This window comes from Triturus cristatus, chromosome 5_2, assembly GCF_964204655.1.
Source record: "Triturus cristatus chromosome 5_2, aTriCri1.1, whole genome shotgun sequence".
NCBI lineage: Eukaryota > Metazoa > Chordata > Amphibia > Caudata > Salamandridae > Triturus > Triturus cristatus.
In genome coordinates this window covers 183,377,585-183,394,613 of record NC_140588.1, presented here as the reverse complement: position 1 = coordinate 183,394,613, position 17,029 = coordinate 183,377,585, and positions in this window count along the sequence as shown.

The following is a 17,029-nucleotide window of genomic DNA, read 5'->3' as shown; positions in this document are numbered from 1 at the left end:
CTGGCCTCCTGCACCAACTGTGGTGGGGGGATTCAGGGTGCCCCCCAGGAGGTGGTGGAAGTCGCCTGGAGCTTGGGGACAGCCTGAGGAGGTTGGGGCCCACGGCGCTGCGATGCCGCTGGGGGTTGGATGCCGAGCGGCATTGAGGATTGAGGCCACGCGCTTGAAGAGGGGGCTACTGTCTCTGAGGCCTGAGGAGGTGCCCGGCCCGGGGACTTCAGGAACTGACACAGAGGTGAGGAGCATTGATGGCCCAAGGCGGGGGCCTCCGGGACTGTGGGCATTGAGTGGGGAGTCGGCTCTGGATTCGGCGGACTTGGACTTCTTTCCCTCCCCCTTTGTTCCAGGGGGGTTGCAGCCACATGCCTCAATGTCGAGGGGCTGTTGGCCTCAGGGGAGAGAAGGGTGAGGATTGCCCTGGCCACAGATCCGGTGGGGGACCGACGCACAGGAGTGTGAGGAGACCCATCAGGGGTATTGCAGCACTGGAGTGGTGGGCGTCAAAGAGGCTAGCGAACGTACCTTGCCCCCCTAGGGATTGTAGGGCATGGCCCCAGGATCTGGGAGCTAGTGGCATCTGAGATGGGGAAACTGAGGGGAAAGCAGCTAGGTCCCCCGCTGGAGAAGGGGGACGGCAAGCTTGACACTGCTGCGAGAGTGTCCGAGGATGATCAGCCAGAGATACCTGTGCATCAACAGCTGTCCAAAATCCTTGCAGCCATAGCAGACATCAAGGCGACTCTTCACCAAGACATCAGCACGGTGACGGTGGGCCTTGGCCTGCTGCGGGCAGAACATGCTAAATTGTCAGATCGTGGGAAGCAGACTGAATCGGCCTTGGATGTACTGGCCCCGACACAGCAGGCTCTGACGTCGCAGGTGGGCGAACTGGCCGGCAAGGTCCAACAATTGGAAAAGAGGGCCGAAGACTCAGAAGGGTGCAATCGTTGGAATAATGTGCGGGTGGTGGGCCTTCCGGAAGGCGTGGAAGGGCAGGACATGGTCGCCTACTTAGAACCCTGGCTGAAAGAAGTGGTGGCCTCTCGGGCCTTTCCTCGTTCTGTACTCTGGAGAGAGCCCACCGGGTGCCTGCTCGCCCACCGGTGCCTGGCCGTCCACCCCGTGCAGTGGTGGCCCAACTGCTGCACTTTCGAGATCGGGACCTGCTGCTCAGGCGGGCATGCGAGTCAGGCCCGTTCACGGTGGAGAACAGCAGTGTCACCTTGGTCCCCGACTACAAGCTGGAGGTGCAGCGATGCCACTCCTTCTTTCTGGAAGCTAAGAAGGCTCTCTATGAGGAAGGAGTGCAGTACTCTTTGATGTTCCCGGCCCGGCTTAAGATCATGCTGGAGAGAAAGACGCACTTTTGTGAAGCCCCCAAAGATGCCTGGGACTGGGTTGAATCTTATAAGGTGGAAGGTCACCACGGACCCCATGCGGAGTGCCCACCTATCAGACTAGAGTGTCCGGGGAAGTGGACGAGATGCCGTCAGAGGAGGAGGGAGGTCAAGAGACTGAGCCCGTCCCAGACAGCGGTGGAAAGGGCTGAGGCACTGGGGGCGGTGGCCCATCTGATGCACGCTAGAGACTCCTCGTCGGAGAAAGACTCTGAGGCGAAATATGGGGAAGAGGAGATGGACTCAGACGCTTCTCAGGCCACAAGTGGAGTGTTGCCTATAGTGACCCCGCAGACCTCAAATGAAATGTAGTGCTGGCTGTTCTGCAGAGGGCCTTTTTCCCCCCTGTTTTCATTTTCCTTTCTCTCTTCTCTCTGCTGACCTCCACTCTGCTTTACATTCTCTCTTTGTCTGGTAGTTTGGGAAAGCTGCCGAGGAGATATCATTTTGCTGTTGTCAGATATGAGTGGAGGGGTGGTGGGTGGGAGGGGTCTGGGGGAGTGCCCCGGGCTCGGGCCGGACCAGCCCCTAAGAACTGACACCGTAAGAATGTGAGATATCTTTTTTATAGAGTCAAAGTACACTGAACTCGCTCGCTTCACCCCCAGGCAGGTCCAAGCCCGGTTTTTCTTGGGCCTTTCCAAACTGGTATACATTACCACCATGCAAATTCTGTGTGAGTTTGGGCAGCTGACCATTGTCAGTCCACTCTTGGGATGGGGAGTTGGTATTTTTGTGTTTGTTGTTTTTGGCCAGGGGGTCTGGAGTGTCTCAGTTAATTAGTGGTGGGGTGGGGGAGTCTGGGGAAAGTGGCACGAGATCTGATGGCGGGATCTGATTGTCATCTTGAGGGGTTTAAATTTATGACCTGGAACATCAGGGGTATGGGGTCCCCATCTAAACGATGAAGATCCTGAATTGTATTAAGCGCAGGGGTGCACACATGGTGTTACTGCAGGAAACTCACCTTACTGATGTGGAAGTTTTGCACCTGAGCCGAAGGTGGCGAGGGCAGCTTTTCGCAACTACGTATTCAGCCTTCTCCCGTGGGGTTTGGTGTGGGTTCAACTGGGGGCCCATTTCTACTTTCCCGGAAGGTGGTAGACAGCGAAGGGAGGTATGTAGTGATTTCTGGCACGTTGAAAGGAAAAGAAATCACGGGGGGTAGCATATATGGGCCCAATCGAGACCAGCTCTCCTTTCTTGATAGGTTATCTGGGGTGGTGGCGGGATTCCCTCATGAACACTTGACATGTTTTTCTGTTCAGCCACAGCGGCCACCACAGCTCGGGGGCTCCAGGGCTGGGCCACAGGGTGGGACCTGCAGGATTTTTGGAGGCTACAGCATTCCACTCAAAGGGAGTATTCGTTCAACTCTCACTTATATGATTTGCATGCTCGCCTTGACATGTTTTTCTGTTCAGCCACGCTCTCCCCCATGTTGTCTGGTATGGAATACCTGGGCAGGTCCTTTTCTGACCATAGCCTGTTGCTCATGGAGTTTGTCCCAGTCCCTGAGAGAGCACCGATCCCACGATGGCACCTGAACCCGACCATGTTGGAGGATGATGGCTTCTGGCAGGGCTTATCTGAGGCCCTCATTGACTACTTTGCATCCAACCATAGTACCGCTAGCTCTCCCTTGGTGGAGTGGGAGGCATTTAGGTGGTGACGAGGGGCCATTGTTTGGGCAGGGGGGTGGGAATGAGGAGATTGGTCAAGCAGGACCTGGATGACTTGGAGGCCCAAATTCTGTTATTGGATACGGAGATAGCTGGAGGGACCCAGAACCAAGGTAAACTGGCAGAAGTGAGGAGCCTGTACAATTCCACCTGGGACAGACTGCGAACTGGATTTCAAAGCGTATCGGGCCATGCAGCACAGGGAGGGGAGTAGTGCCGAGAGACTACTAGCATGGTTAATTAAACCGGATGGTAGGGTATCCCCTATAGTGAGGGCCACGTTCTAACTTCCCAGAAGGCAATCAACAACGCGTTCAGGGAATACTATGAGATGCTCTACGCCTCCCTGGTGCCGCCGCATGGGGAAACACTGAAGATATACCTGGCAGAACAACTTTTGACACAGTTAGATCGTGACAGCGAGCAGCTGGCCTCGCCTCTTAAGCCGGCGAAATTTGGGCGCCAATTCGGGAAATTGCCCATGGGAAAACGCCTGGACCTGACGGCCTACCGGCTGAATTTTACGGTACTTATGTAGACGTCTTGGCCCCACAGCTGGAACGTATGTATGCCTCTGCATTGCACAAGGGACTGCTGCCACCCATGCTTCGGGAAGCCTTAGTGAATCCGTTACCCAAAACTAAGATGGCCCACGCTAACTTAACCAAATTTCGGCCTCTCTCTATGTTGAACATGGACTTTAAGATTTTAAGCAAGGCTTTGGCCTTGAGGCTCCTCTCTAATAAGCGTACGTTGGTCCATGCAAATCAGAGTGGGTTCATTCCCGCGCGCTCGACGTCCAATAATCTTCGAAGGCTTTACCAAGTTATGTTTCATCCAGACCTGCGTGATTGGCCAGACGCAGTGGTGGTGGCGATTGATCTGGAAAAAGCTTTCGATACACTGCGTTGGGATTTCTGGTTGGTGGTAATGGCTGAGATGCAACTGGGAGAGGGGTGGTTGAGCGTCCTACCCCATTCACATAGGGACCAGAGAGGTGTGCCCTTTATCCCCACTGATCTTCGCCCTGGCTATGGAGCCCCTGATGGGGCGAGTCCGGAGAGAGGGTGAGAGGCTGGGGATACCCCTCAACGGGGTCCATCATGTCATTTCATTATATTCCAATGACCTGTTAATCTACCTGAGGGATGGGAAGATGGGGATACATCTAGTACTGGCCATCCTGGACAAGTTCACTACTTTTTCGAGCCTGCAGGTGAATGGGAGGAAAACATTTGTGTTCCTGCTCCACCCTGAGATGAGCAGACCCTTAAGCCTGCCGCCCACGTTGACTTGGGCACCAGTGTCTGTCAAATACTTATGGATTCAGACTTACCATACGCAGACCGATTTGTTTGATGGTAATCTGGGAGGGGCCCTGAGGGCGCTGAGGCCTCAAGTGGCCTTTTTGCTCAGTCTTAAATTGCCAATAATGGCCCGTTTGGCTTGTCTAAAATGATAGTCCTGCCTCGGCTCTTGTATTATTTTGTTAATCTTCCAGTCTTGATCCCGAAATCCTGGTTTAAGCTGTTAGATGAACTCTTAAGGGACGGTGGCCGCAATAGGGTATCGGTGCAGACTCTACGTCTTTTGATTGTAGATGGCGGTTTGGGGGTCCTGGATTTTGAAGCCTATTACTTGGCGGCCCAGCTTCAGTGGCTGTCCAGATGGTTGGAGGGCAGAGTCTTGAGCACGTTCTCACTTCCAGCGGGGGCAACCTTTTCTTGGTTGATTCCCAGGCTCTTAAATAAGTGTCAAAAGCTACACCATATGGGAACTCTACTCTCGGTGGCGGTGAAGTGCTGGGATAGATGTGTATTCCGTGCCAGGGATAGGTTACTGTACACTCCAAGTCTCCCCTCAAGGGGATTCCCAAGGTGGGAATGGGCCCCCCTCTTATGCAACGTCAATTGCTGGGTTGGGAAGAGGCGGGACTGCGGAAAATTGGGGACTGTTAGAGGGACAGGGAGTGGCTTCCACTAGATGATTTTTTAGAATATCATGAGCTTCCTGCGGGGCAATTCCTGAACTATCACAAGATGGTGGGGCAGTGTCGGAACTGTTTGGTTGGGTACCGTCGAGCCAGACACACACCCAGGATTGGAGGCAGTCATGACATTGGGATCGGCGGGGCATCTGATACGATGGCTCTACCTGACGATCAGGGATCTGGTGCCTCGAGAGTTGCTAGGCTTGAGGGGCCATTGGGAACAATTGCTGTACAGACAGCTAACTGATAAAGAATAGCAAAAAGCTATCGCAGGCCCTAAGAAAGTTTCATGAAATACAGCTTTTAAGGCCCTTCAATTTAACATTCGCCACAGAACCTATTTGACTCCGCACCAGCTAAATGTGATCGATCACAGAGAAGACCAGACCTGTGCCAGATGTTCCCTGGAGGATGCTGACTTTGACCATATGCTCTGGTCCTGTCCGCGACTTTCCGAATATTGGGGTAAAATAGTGGCCATGGTCAACAGGACGTTAGCGCGCACGTTGTTCTGCAGTCCTGCGGTTTGCCTCCTGGGCCTCTTCCCGAGGCCTAAGTCACACAAGCTGGGGCACCGGTTCGCCGATTTGGCCCTCTTCCTGGCCAAAAGGAGGATAGCTCTCCAATGGAAATCACAGACTGCGCCACTGGTGACTGCATGGGAGGCAGATGTCTTGTGCTGGGCAAGAGCAGAAGAAGGTGCGCTGATAGCAGAGGATAGGATAACCAAGAGGCGCAAGCCGTATGCGGAACCCTGAGGGGACATAATTCAGGCATGGGAGTCAAGGCAGACGGTGGACCCTGACAGTCAGAATGAAGTGGTCAGGACTGGGGAGTAGACTCACGGAGGGACAAGGTACTGGTTCCTTACCCTGCTGGCTTGCTGGGCGGGCTTGGACGTTTCCCCCAAGTCCCTGTGCCCTCCCCCCCTCCCCTGCACAGGAAAAACAGTTGGATATTTCTGCAATTTCAGGTGTTGAGACGCATGGACCCCTGGCAGTTATGTAATAGAAGGTTTTTGTAAGTTTCCTTTTGGTTACTGTGACTATAAAGTGATTTAACCTTGGGTTGGCCTTCCCTACCCTCGACCATGGATATGTCGCCGTGGAGTAAGTGAGGCCCTCCACTATTGAGAGATTCAGGGAGATACCCCGCTTTCTTTACAGCTGGTGGGCTCAACGGAGGGTCGGGCTTTGGGGAAGTAAGTAGACTGGGCAAGGACCTATCTTTAGGATATCGATGGATGGAGGACCTTGAGTTTCCCTTGAATGTCTGGAGGGAGGGAGGGATTGGCGACTCTACATACAAGTTACAAGTTACTGATGATAGTCGGCTAGAATGGGGAGGACCGAACCAATATATAATCTCCTTCCTTGATAACATGACTCCCTGTCCATATACGATGGGAGAAGAGTTTGTTGATTGTGTTTATTTATGTGCCTAGGAAGATGGTGGGATTCCTTGAATGTTGTCACAACAACAATGTTAATTGTAATTATGAATATGTCTTTAAAAGTCAATAAAAAAAGTTTTAAAAAAATAAATAAATAAAGATTAAGAAAGCAAATGAACACATTAGTCGATGTGTCAAAACTTTGAACAAGAAACATCTTTGCCCTGGAAGTCACTTTACTTGGCCTTTTAAACAAATGTCCAGCCCAGAGTTTTTACCTCATTACCTTATAAGTTGGTTTAACAATTCATAAAATAAAATGTAATGATATAGTTACCCTCATTTAAAGAAGCTTTCAATGTGATCTTGATGTACGTCATTCCTTCCTTTTTGCTGCTATCATCTTCATTTAGTATTTCAACATGCGTACCTGGTGGCTCTTCATGGTCTTCCTTATCTGCAATGTATAGGATGTTCAGTTGCCGGGCAATGTTATAAAACATGCAACATCCCATGGTGATTTTGCACCCCTTATCGGGTGAGTAGAGGAGGGCTCCACCAGTCTTGTCCAGATATTAAAATCTGGCCTTTAGGAGCCCAAAAGTCTGCTCCACTGGCGCTCCATGTTCTTCTATGGGCCTCACTGAAGTGGACTTTCCCTAGCATTGTTGGAGTACTCAGCGGTACTAACAACCATGGTCGGTTAAGATAAGCTGAGTCTCCTCTGTGGGATGAAAAAAAAAATAGCAAAAAATTGTAACACAATTTAAGATCATCACACTTTACAATAACCAAACAATATAATGGCAGATAGTACTTACAATGAAGCTGGCTCCTCCCAGGTCCAAGTTGTTACATTTGCAGGGATATGCTATTGTTCTGTAGAACAAAGGAATCCAGGAAACACGCTCACATGCTTGTGATGTACAAATCAACTTACACATTGATTGCATAGAAGTTCCTTTGATTGCCGTGCACTTGTTCTCTGGTGTGTGGTGGTATTATGACAATATGTGGGCCATCAGTTGCTCCAACCACATGTGGTAGGCGACCCAAGGCGTAAATATCCTGCAGAACATTGGCAATATCCTGCTTTGAAGTAAACTGAATGAAGCTGTTGATGTGTCTCATCGTTGAAGAAAGAACTTCTTGTAGCACACCACTGAAAGTTGGTTGTGACATTACACCAAACATTGCTACAGTGTATTGTAATGATCCTGTGGCCATAAAATGGAGCACTGACACTATTTTGACTATTGGTGGTATTTATGAGGGATTCATAATGTGAGGCAAATATTGTGAGGCCGAAGATCTTGCTGCAGCTGATGACATAAATCAAGAATTGTTTGCCTATTCAATCAGAATCTTTTGATAATATCCTGTTCTTCCATGGTGACAATGTCTAGAAATGGTCAGAACACTTGAGGCTGTCATCTTCCCACTCTCCCTCGGTTCATATGTCTAGATTAAAAAAAATAAATTGTTGTAAATGTTTGCTAACATATTTTCAATTTAAAGCATACTTTACAACTAGTTTTCAAATACATATACATTTCTCATATATAATTAGACAGAACCTTATTGTTTTTTGTATTTTTTATCACATTTATTACATGTGTAAATTATCAGTTTTTTAAATCTGTAAATAATACATTGTTAGAGTATTATTTACACATTCATATTTTGTTAAAATGTTACTGTAAAAATACTATCAGCAGCGAGATAAACACCACAGTGCGAATCTTGCTTTGAACCACATTAAGGCACTACTTTAGACTTTTTTATAAAAGCTAATGAAGAACACTAGCATTTTCAATTTGTAAACAAAGTAGCCACAATTTTCAGTGGTGGTGATGCACTTAACAGTCACAAGCATACAATTTCACAATGTAAAATGGCAGCCGCATGACCTTGCAGTCAGTACATTTTGAATTAGTCAACCGCGGCTGAAATTTATTGCCTAGTGGATATGAAACTTCACGATGGACCCAGTCATAGCTTAACATGTATGAAAGCAATTTAGGACCGTTAGTGGATGTGTCTGTTGCCGATCACGTGCGTCGTGTACATGTACGCGGCGTTTAAAAAAAGCTCACTTGCCTCCTAACACTGCAGCCAACAAGATCTCCTCAACCTTTGCTGCTGTTTCTGACCTCTGGGAGACACAGTGCCAGGACGAGCAGGTGACAGAGCCACAGCCTTCTAGCCAGAGAAGCTGGAGTTGCTGGCAACTGAGGTTCTGTCCTTGTACAGCCAGCTGTATGACTCACCAGAGAAACAGGTACACGTTTAAAATGTATTTGTAAATCTGTTTCAATGTTTTTTTTAATACACAGGATAGAATGTCCCTTTGAGTGCCTGAGTGAAGTGTAGTGATTGAAGTGAAGTGTCATTTATGTTATACATGACATAAAGCAATGATCGTGTGAGTTTTAAGCACATTATGATTAGAGAACACTACAACATTAATATGTGTATGATTTTCATGTGCAATGTAGAATTTTCACATAAAAACATAGAAAACACATTGTTTCTTATTTACTACAGTACATAGCTATTATTCTCTACATACCAAATGAAAATGATGTATGCTATGTGTATTATCCCACATATCACTCAGCCAAGATCAGGTGTCTCCAGCCAGTCGTTTTGGAGCTGCCAGTAGCTCCCAGACACCTTCAGAGTAGCTTACAGCATTGAGTTATTTTTCAAATGAAGACAAAGTCATATTTTTATTTCAAAGTTAAAGGAAGGCTGTGTTCATGTGATATCATGATCCTCAGGCTGCATATAGCATTGCCTGGCAATGAATAGTGCACAGTCAGAGTTGAGGGCCAGGCTGGGGCTAAGTCACAGCGGTGAACAACTGAAGCACCGAGGTATAGGATTCTTAGAAACAATTCCCTGTCAACTCAAAATTAGAGTTGTGATTGCTTTTTAATGGAAGAAAAATTAAAAAGAGAGTTGTTAGTTACACAGTTTAAATTTCACAGGCTCACCATCACCCATACACATAGATCCCCTTCATATGCACACATGTTTATACATCCCCAAAGAGCACGCTCTCACTGACACACATTGCAGCCCTTTCTCAGTGCTCTTAGTCTTGGTTTTTATTTCAAACCATAGTATCTGGCTCTATGGACATTAGGATTTAAGTCAATGTAGCTGGGCATGGGGGTGTCTGATTCTACTGCACAAGTTGTTTAGCCTTCAGTATTTCACAATAATATTCACTGATGAGAATAGCTTGTGATTTATGTAGTAAAATTGTCTTACATCAATACAGACAAACAAGAAGTCCCAAAACAATTCTTTTTTCTTTAATTCCTTTTGTCTACACAGGTCTACGCCCATCAGAAAAAGGACATATGGAAGGCTATCGCCAAGAAGGTCCAGACAGTGGGGGTCTACAAGTGGTGAAGAATGCAATATAGCAAGAGGTGGGAGGACCTACGATGCTGGACCAAGAAGTCATCAGAACTCCAGCTCAGCAAGTCCACCCAACGTGGGAAGTGTGTGTGCCGGACCCTGACCCCCCTAATGGGCCACATACTTTTGGTGGCCTATCCAGACCTTGATGGGCAGTTGAGAGCCCAACAACAGCATCAAGGGAGTTGGTTCTAGTGTGACTTCTTTATGTTAAATAACTCATTTTTGTTACAGCAACTAATTTTGCCATCAACATTAAGGTTGGCACACGCCCGATGCAGAGGAGTTCTTGAAGGTGTAAGTTTTGCACAAGGTGTATGATGATGTGTTTTGTATATGATTTTGTAGAAAAGGATTCCACAGTTTTCTGTTCCACCTGTCACATTGGTAAGTTGGTTTAATACACAAACAAGAGTGAGCAAGTGAGACAAAATGTCTCATAACTTCAGATTAAATGCCTACATTTTAGATTCAACACATATCCCAAATGTGTTTTAATTACAAAATATTATTAAATTCATGTTAAAAGTGCAGATTTGCATGATGTCTTACTCCTTCAGAAATGTGCCTGTAATCCAGTCTGGTTTTTGGAAAATATTTGTGAGAGAGGCATACAATTGTTTTGAACAACACAGACAGGAATGTGTACACATTGGTGACTGAGTAAGGGATACCCTAAACCATTTTCAATGTATTTTGTTCTGTCCAGATGATAAATAAATGATGTAGAAAAAATGGATAATTAAAGGGACTTTTGCCAATGGAATGTTCCATCACATATATATTGGATTATCCCATCTGTAAAACAACTCAAACTCTGGCCCAAATCATGATTCATTAGTCAAATGTGAAAATGCATCAGGGTGTAATATGTTGCATTTTGTGAATTACATTTAAATATTTGATGTAAAATATATATATGAATCAGTGTATGTAATATGTATTGTGATATTGTACCAATTTGTGGCTAAAGTGAAAGCCAGCATATTTTATTAAACTATTTCCCAATGGTACAACATGGTTCAAATGTCTAAAGATATTTAAGAGTCAAATTAGAAAACGTGTTTGCTCTGTACTGAAGTGGATTAGAAATGTATCAAGGCCTTTGTATTTACTTATGCTGTAGAAGTCATTTGGCAATCCACCAAACAATATTTTTCTTAATTTCTTCAACAGCAAAGGTATGTACATAGTGTGTGATACATTGATAAGCTACTTCAGTACAGAATCCATATAATATTTTTTACATTTGATATATGCTTTAGTTACTTGAAGTAAGTGTTAACATTGTGAAATGCCCAAACGAAAGAAACAGGTTTTCAGTTTATACAAATATTGGTACAACATTGTGCAGTATTTGTTGGCACACATTGATTCATATTTTACTTTTTGTGAATGAAAATAATGCAGATTTGTTGGCCTTGTAAACACAGTGTACAAAGGTATTTTTGGTTTCTAGACATTTTGGTGACATAAGTTCACTATTCTAAACAACAAAGCCCAACCATACAGAGATGTTAAACAGTTCCCGGAGAGAAATCAAAATGGATAAGAGACAAGATCATCAATGATATAGCAGCTATCACGGGGAATTAAAAAACTGTGACCATGTGGTTTCTGAAAATTTTACCTCCCAGCATTTGAGCTTTTGATTTATCACCGTTACGGCAGCTTTCTGCTTAAGGAAATACGAATAGCTTTTAATGTAATGTAATGTGTATGGTTGTGGTTTTTAAAACTTTTTAAACAAAAACGAACTGTGTGTGGGAACTTATTTGGGGGGAGTATTTCTCGTAGTCTTGCTTCTTACTCGCGTTCTCGGTCGCCCTCACTTCCTGGTGGTGCCACTTCGAGCCGCCATCTTAGTTAGTGCGTGATCTAGTGGCTCAAAGGGCTGAGGCTTCAAATGCGCATAGCGCGAGCGCGCAGCGGCTCCCAGCATTTGAGCTTTTGATTTATCACCGTTACGGCAGCTTTCTGCTTAAGGAAATACGAATAGCTTTTAATGTAATGTAATGTGTATGGTTGTGGTTTTTAAAACTTTTTAAACAAAAACGAACTGTGTGTGGGAACTTATTTGGGGGGAGTATTTCTCGTAGTCTTGCTTCTTACTCGCGTTCTCGGTCGCCCTCACTTCCTGGTGGTGCCACTTCGAGCCGCCATCTTAGTTAGTGCGTGCTCTAGTGGATCAAAGGGCTGAGGCTTCAAATGCGCATAGCGCGAGCGCGCAGCGGCTCCCAGCATTTGAGATTTTGATTTATCACCGTTACGGCAGCTTTCTGCTTAAGGAAATACGAATAGCTTTTAATGTAATGTAATGTGTATGGTTGTGGTTTTTAAAACTTTTTAAACAAAAACGAACTGTGTGTGGGAACTTATTTGGGGGGAGTATTTCTCGTAGTCTTGCTTCTTACTCGCGTTCTCGGTCGCCCTCACTTCCTGGTGGTGCCACTTCGAGCCGCCATCTTAGTGCGTGCTCTAGTGGCTCAAAGGGCTGAGGCTTCAAATGCGCATAGCACGAGCACGCAGCGGACGCGCGCAGCGGGCACGCCGCTGGCGCGCCGAAGGCACGCCTAAGGCAACCCCGTCTGCGCCCCTCAGCATCCCGGCATCGGCCAGCGCCAGCCCCCCTGTTCCTGATGCTACTTTTAACTGTGGTAACTACATTCATTATAGCCTTAATGACCTGTTGGCACTCAATAATCCCTGTAGCTGTGGTATAAGGTGGGATGCTGCACTCACTAGCTCCTATTACTGCACTAAGTGTGGTTTCGCCTCCCCACTGCCCCCTGCTCTGGTCTCGGGACAGTCCGTGGTGGGAAAGGCCCCGCTCAATATCAGGGCTGTCCTTATAAACGCGCGGTCGTTATCTAAACACTGCCAGGACATCTTTGAGCTGCTCACCGATGCTCCTCTTGATATTCTCTTTCTGACTGAAACTTGGCTAACTCAATCCTCCGGGCCAGCTATTGAATTAGCCATCCCCGCCGGTTTTAAAATCGCTCGTGCAGATAGGACAAAGGGGCGAGGAGGAGGTGTGGCAGTTGTTGTCAGAGAAGAATGGGAGTGCCGTTTCTCTGAACTTGTTGACTCCCCTGAAATTGAAGCCCTTGATTTCTGCATAAAAGTCTCCCCCCATTATTGTTTAGGTGGGATTGTATTCTATCGACCTCCTGGCCCTTTAGGCTCTTTTCCCACGCTGCTGGACACATGGATTCTACCTCGAGCTGTGCGCTATTCTCACTGTCTGCTCCTTGGCGATTTTAATATCCATATGGATAACCCTGAGGGGAATGATACGCGTAACTTTCTTTCTCTATTGCATTCTGCCAAATTGGTACAATATGTTTCCTCTCCCACCCATAGTGCTGGCCATACGCTTGATGTAGTCTGCTCTAGTTTGCCGGTGGTAGTGAATCCTCCGCTGCCTGTTACGTGGCCTGATCATTATTTGGTTCCAAATGCGTGGAATATCACCAAGGGTCTTCCTTCGTCTAGGCTTCGTGGTGCGACTCCCTACAGGGTTCCCCAGAAGATTGACCCTGTATCTCTGTGCACCGCGTTAGCCGACCGTTTGCCACACCTTTCGGAAGATCTGGACCTGGATTTGGGGCAGTTTAACGAGTGGATTGATAGGGCGGTTTGTGATCTCTCGCCTATGGTCAGACCTCGTCGCCCTAACATGCCATTGTCCAGCCCCTGGTTCACGCCTGTGCTTAAATCGCAGAAACAACAGTGCAAAAGGCTTGAAAGAAGATGGCGACAACATTACCATGTCACGGATAAGATGGAATTAAAAAAAGCTCAAAAACTTTATTATGCGGCTATTACCGCGGCTAAAAGATGTTACTATTCGGACCGTATTGCTTTGTCTGGCAATAATGCCAAGGCATTGTTTAATATTGTAAAAAGTTTTGTCTCCCCTAAAGCTCTGACTAACGTGCACACACTCTCGTCTAGTTGGTGTGAAGAGCTTTCGGATTTTTTTATGTCCAAACTTAGATCTCTTCAACTGCTTTTTGACCCTCCAGCAGTTCAGACATTGCATCCGTCTGTTGACTCCTATTCTCCCTCTTCATCTGAAATTTCTTTCGCCTCCTTTTCTGCTATATCTTGTGAGGAGTCTTTGGCTGCCTTGGCTACTCTAAAATCTGGTTCCCCGTTAGACCCTTGCCCTGCAAAAACTTTGGCTTGCACGGCCCATATCATTAATCCCCTGGTGAACCAGCTGATCAACACCTCTTTAGGGTCGGCCACGGTTCCTTCTTCATGGAAGCAGGCCATGCTGGTCCCTCTTATGAAAAAACCTACGCTTGATCCTCATACCCTTTCTAGCTACCGTCCCATTTCATTATTGCCTGGTGTTGCCAAAGTTTGTGAAAAACTTGTGAACAAACAACTCACGGCCTATATCGAACAACACGGCCTATTACACTCATCGCAATCGGGTTTTCGTGCCTCTTATAGCACTGAGTCTGCCTTAGTTGAAATCTCTGAGGCTATCCGGGAGTCATTAGATGCTGGGGGCAGGGCAATGTTGGTCCTTTTGGACCTCTCTGCCGCTTTTGATACCGTCCCCATGCTCTCCTTCTGGCCTGACTTCACAAGCTCGGCATCATCGGCACCGCATGGAATTGGTTTAAGTCCTTTCTCACCGGTAGAACTCAGCAAGTGTGCATCCCCCCTTTTACTTCTACTATCCAAGATGTTCTCACGGGGGTCCCTCAGGGTTCCACACTAAGTCCGCTGTTGTTTAATCTTTACATGACCCCGCTTATTCAGCTTGCAGAGGACTTTGGTGCTAAAGTGGTAGCGTATGCTGATGACACCCAGCTTTTGTTTACTTGGAAAAAGCATGAGTCCTGTACTGACCACGTTAGATCTTGTTTGTCTGCGGTGTTCAACTGGTTCAATTTGGCCCAGTTGAAATGTAATGAAAATAAAACAGAGATATTGTTTTTCGGGGACTTCCCTCCTGGGTTCCTCCATACCTGTTGGCCAGTCGACGTTTCACCTCCTTTTCCATCAGGTCTCCCTGTGAAGAATCTGGGGATCTGGTTTGATGAAAAACTTAGTTTTCATAATCAAATCAGTAAACTGACTGGTACTTGCTTTGGCATTTTAAAGATGCTCAAGAAATTTTTGTTTTGCCCTTGCTGCCCCTTGCCACTAAAGAAACGGTAATCCGGGCCTTGGTCACCTCCCGCCTTGACTACGCCAATGCCTTATATGTTGGTCTCCCTGGTTATCTTATTGATAAATTGCAGGTGGTGCAGAATGCCGCAGCGCGGTTGCTGTTGGATTTACCCAAGCACACCAGCGTCAGACACCATCTTCGTAGGTTACATTGGCTGCCACTAAAAGCTAGAGTTCTTTTCAAGGCCTTGGTGACAGCCCATGCAGCACTCTACGAACACGGCCCTCAGTACCTGAGGAAACGTTTTTCGTTTTACGTTCCGGGCAGACACCTTCGATTCTCGAATGTGTGTCTGATGTCTGTGCCCAAAATCCGTTTGACAAGAAAAGGTGGTAGCTCCTTATCTTATCTGGCGGCTAAGTCTTGGAACTCCCTTCCTTTGGAACTCCGCAGCCTTCAAAATCCCATCCTATTCAGGAAACAACTCAAAACCTTCTTATTCTATTAGTTTTTCTTTTTCCCTCTTCATTTCTCTTGCTGGTACCGCGCCGGGACACTCCTCCGAGTAGCTGTGCGCATTATAAATCCCTAATACAATACAATACAATACATGCATGAGATTATGCTAATGTAGAACCAAAGATTGAGAGCCTTGAAGCAGATCAAATATGAAAACTTGGAAACGGTTTTGTGATAAAAGTTCATGACCAGTTTTATTTACACAGATTCAATAAAACTATTGAACATGTAATTTCAGCACCAACAGGAGCAGGCGAAGGAGACATTGGCCACGTAGGCAGGGAAGCAGCTAGCACTGTGGTTCGGGTGCTGAGATCACTGACACCAAGGGACCCAGTGGTGCAGAGGGTGAGGGGGAGTGCAATGGAGGCTGCCAGCTCAACAATATCATCTTTGGAGGCATCCACAAGGGAGCACTCCCTGGTGGTGGTGAAACCAACAGGAACTCTACCAACTACATCCTTGTCTGCCACCCAGAAAACCACCCAGCCCTCCCTATTGCTCCCCCCAGTTGGCCAAACACTCTACCCTAAAAGGGTTGACGTCTTCTTCGCTGCAGGCACCTCACCTCCTACCCATGCCCCCGCAGGGTTCGCTAAGTGAGGAGGCTATTGACCTCCTATGGAACATCTCTGCAGGCCAGACTGCAATCCTGAATGCCATGCAGGGGCTTAGTTGCCACATGCAACAAATGGTAGCTTACCTGGAAGGCATTTATAGTGCTATGTCTTGCCTGCATAGACCATTTACAGGCCTAACCTCCTCACTCACCGCAGCCTGCCAACTAGCCCAACCTAGAGCCCCAAGTCAAACCCCCTTCTCCATCCCAATGACCTATTCCCATCCATCTCCCAAACACATTCACTCCTCTGCACACACCCACTCCAACAGACACAAGCAGCACACCCACATATAAACACAAAAACACCCAAAACACAGGCACAACACACAAACAACATACAGTCACCACACCCAAACCCATCACCATCACTACTGCCACCACCAGCACACCCACACCCACCACCACACCAACACTGACCACCACATCCATCAACACCAGCACACCCACAGACAGCAACCCCACATGCACCACACCAGTACACCTGCATATACCACACCCAAATGCACCACCAGCTGCATACCCACAGACACCACAACCACCACCACACCCACATGCACCACTACAGCACAGAAACACCCCACCCACCACCACACCCTATGCACCACTATCAGCACAGACACCCCACCCACCACCACATCCATATGCACCACCAAATCAACAAGCACCACAACCACACCTAGCGCCTCAACCGAACACTTATCCACACACACACATACATTAGAAACAACACCCACAAAACACAAACGTTCACACTCACCTGAACAACATACACCTAGGAGGAAACACATACCCAAACGTACACATTATACACCAGACTCACATGCACCTGCAACCTCATCAGACACACGCACATCACC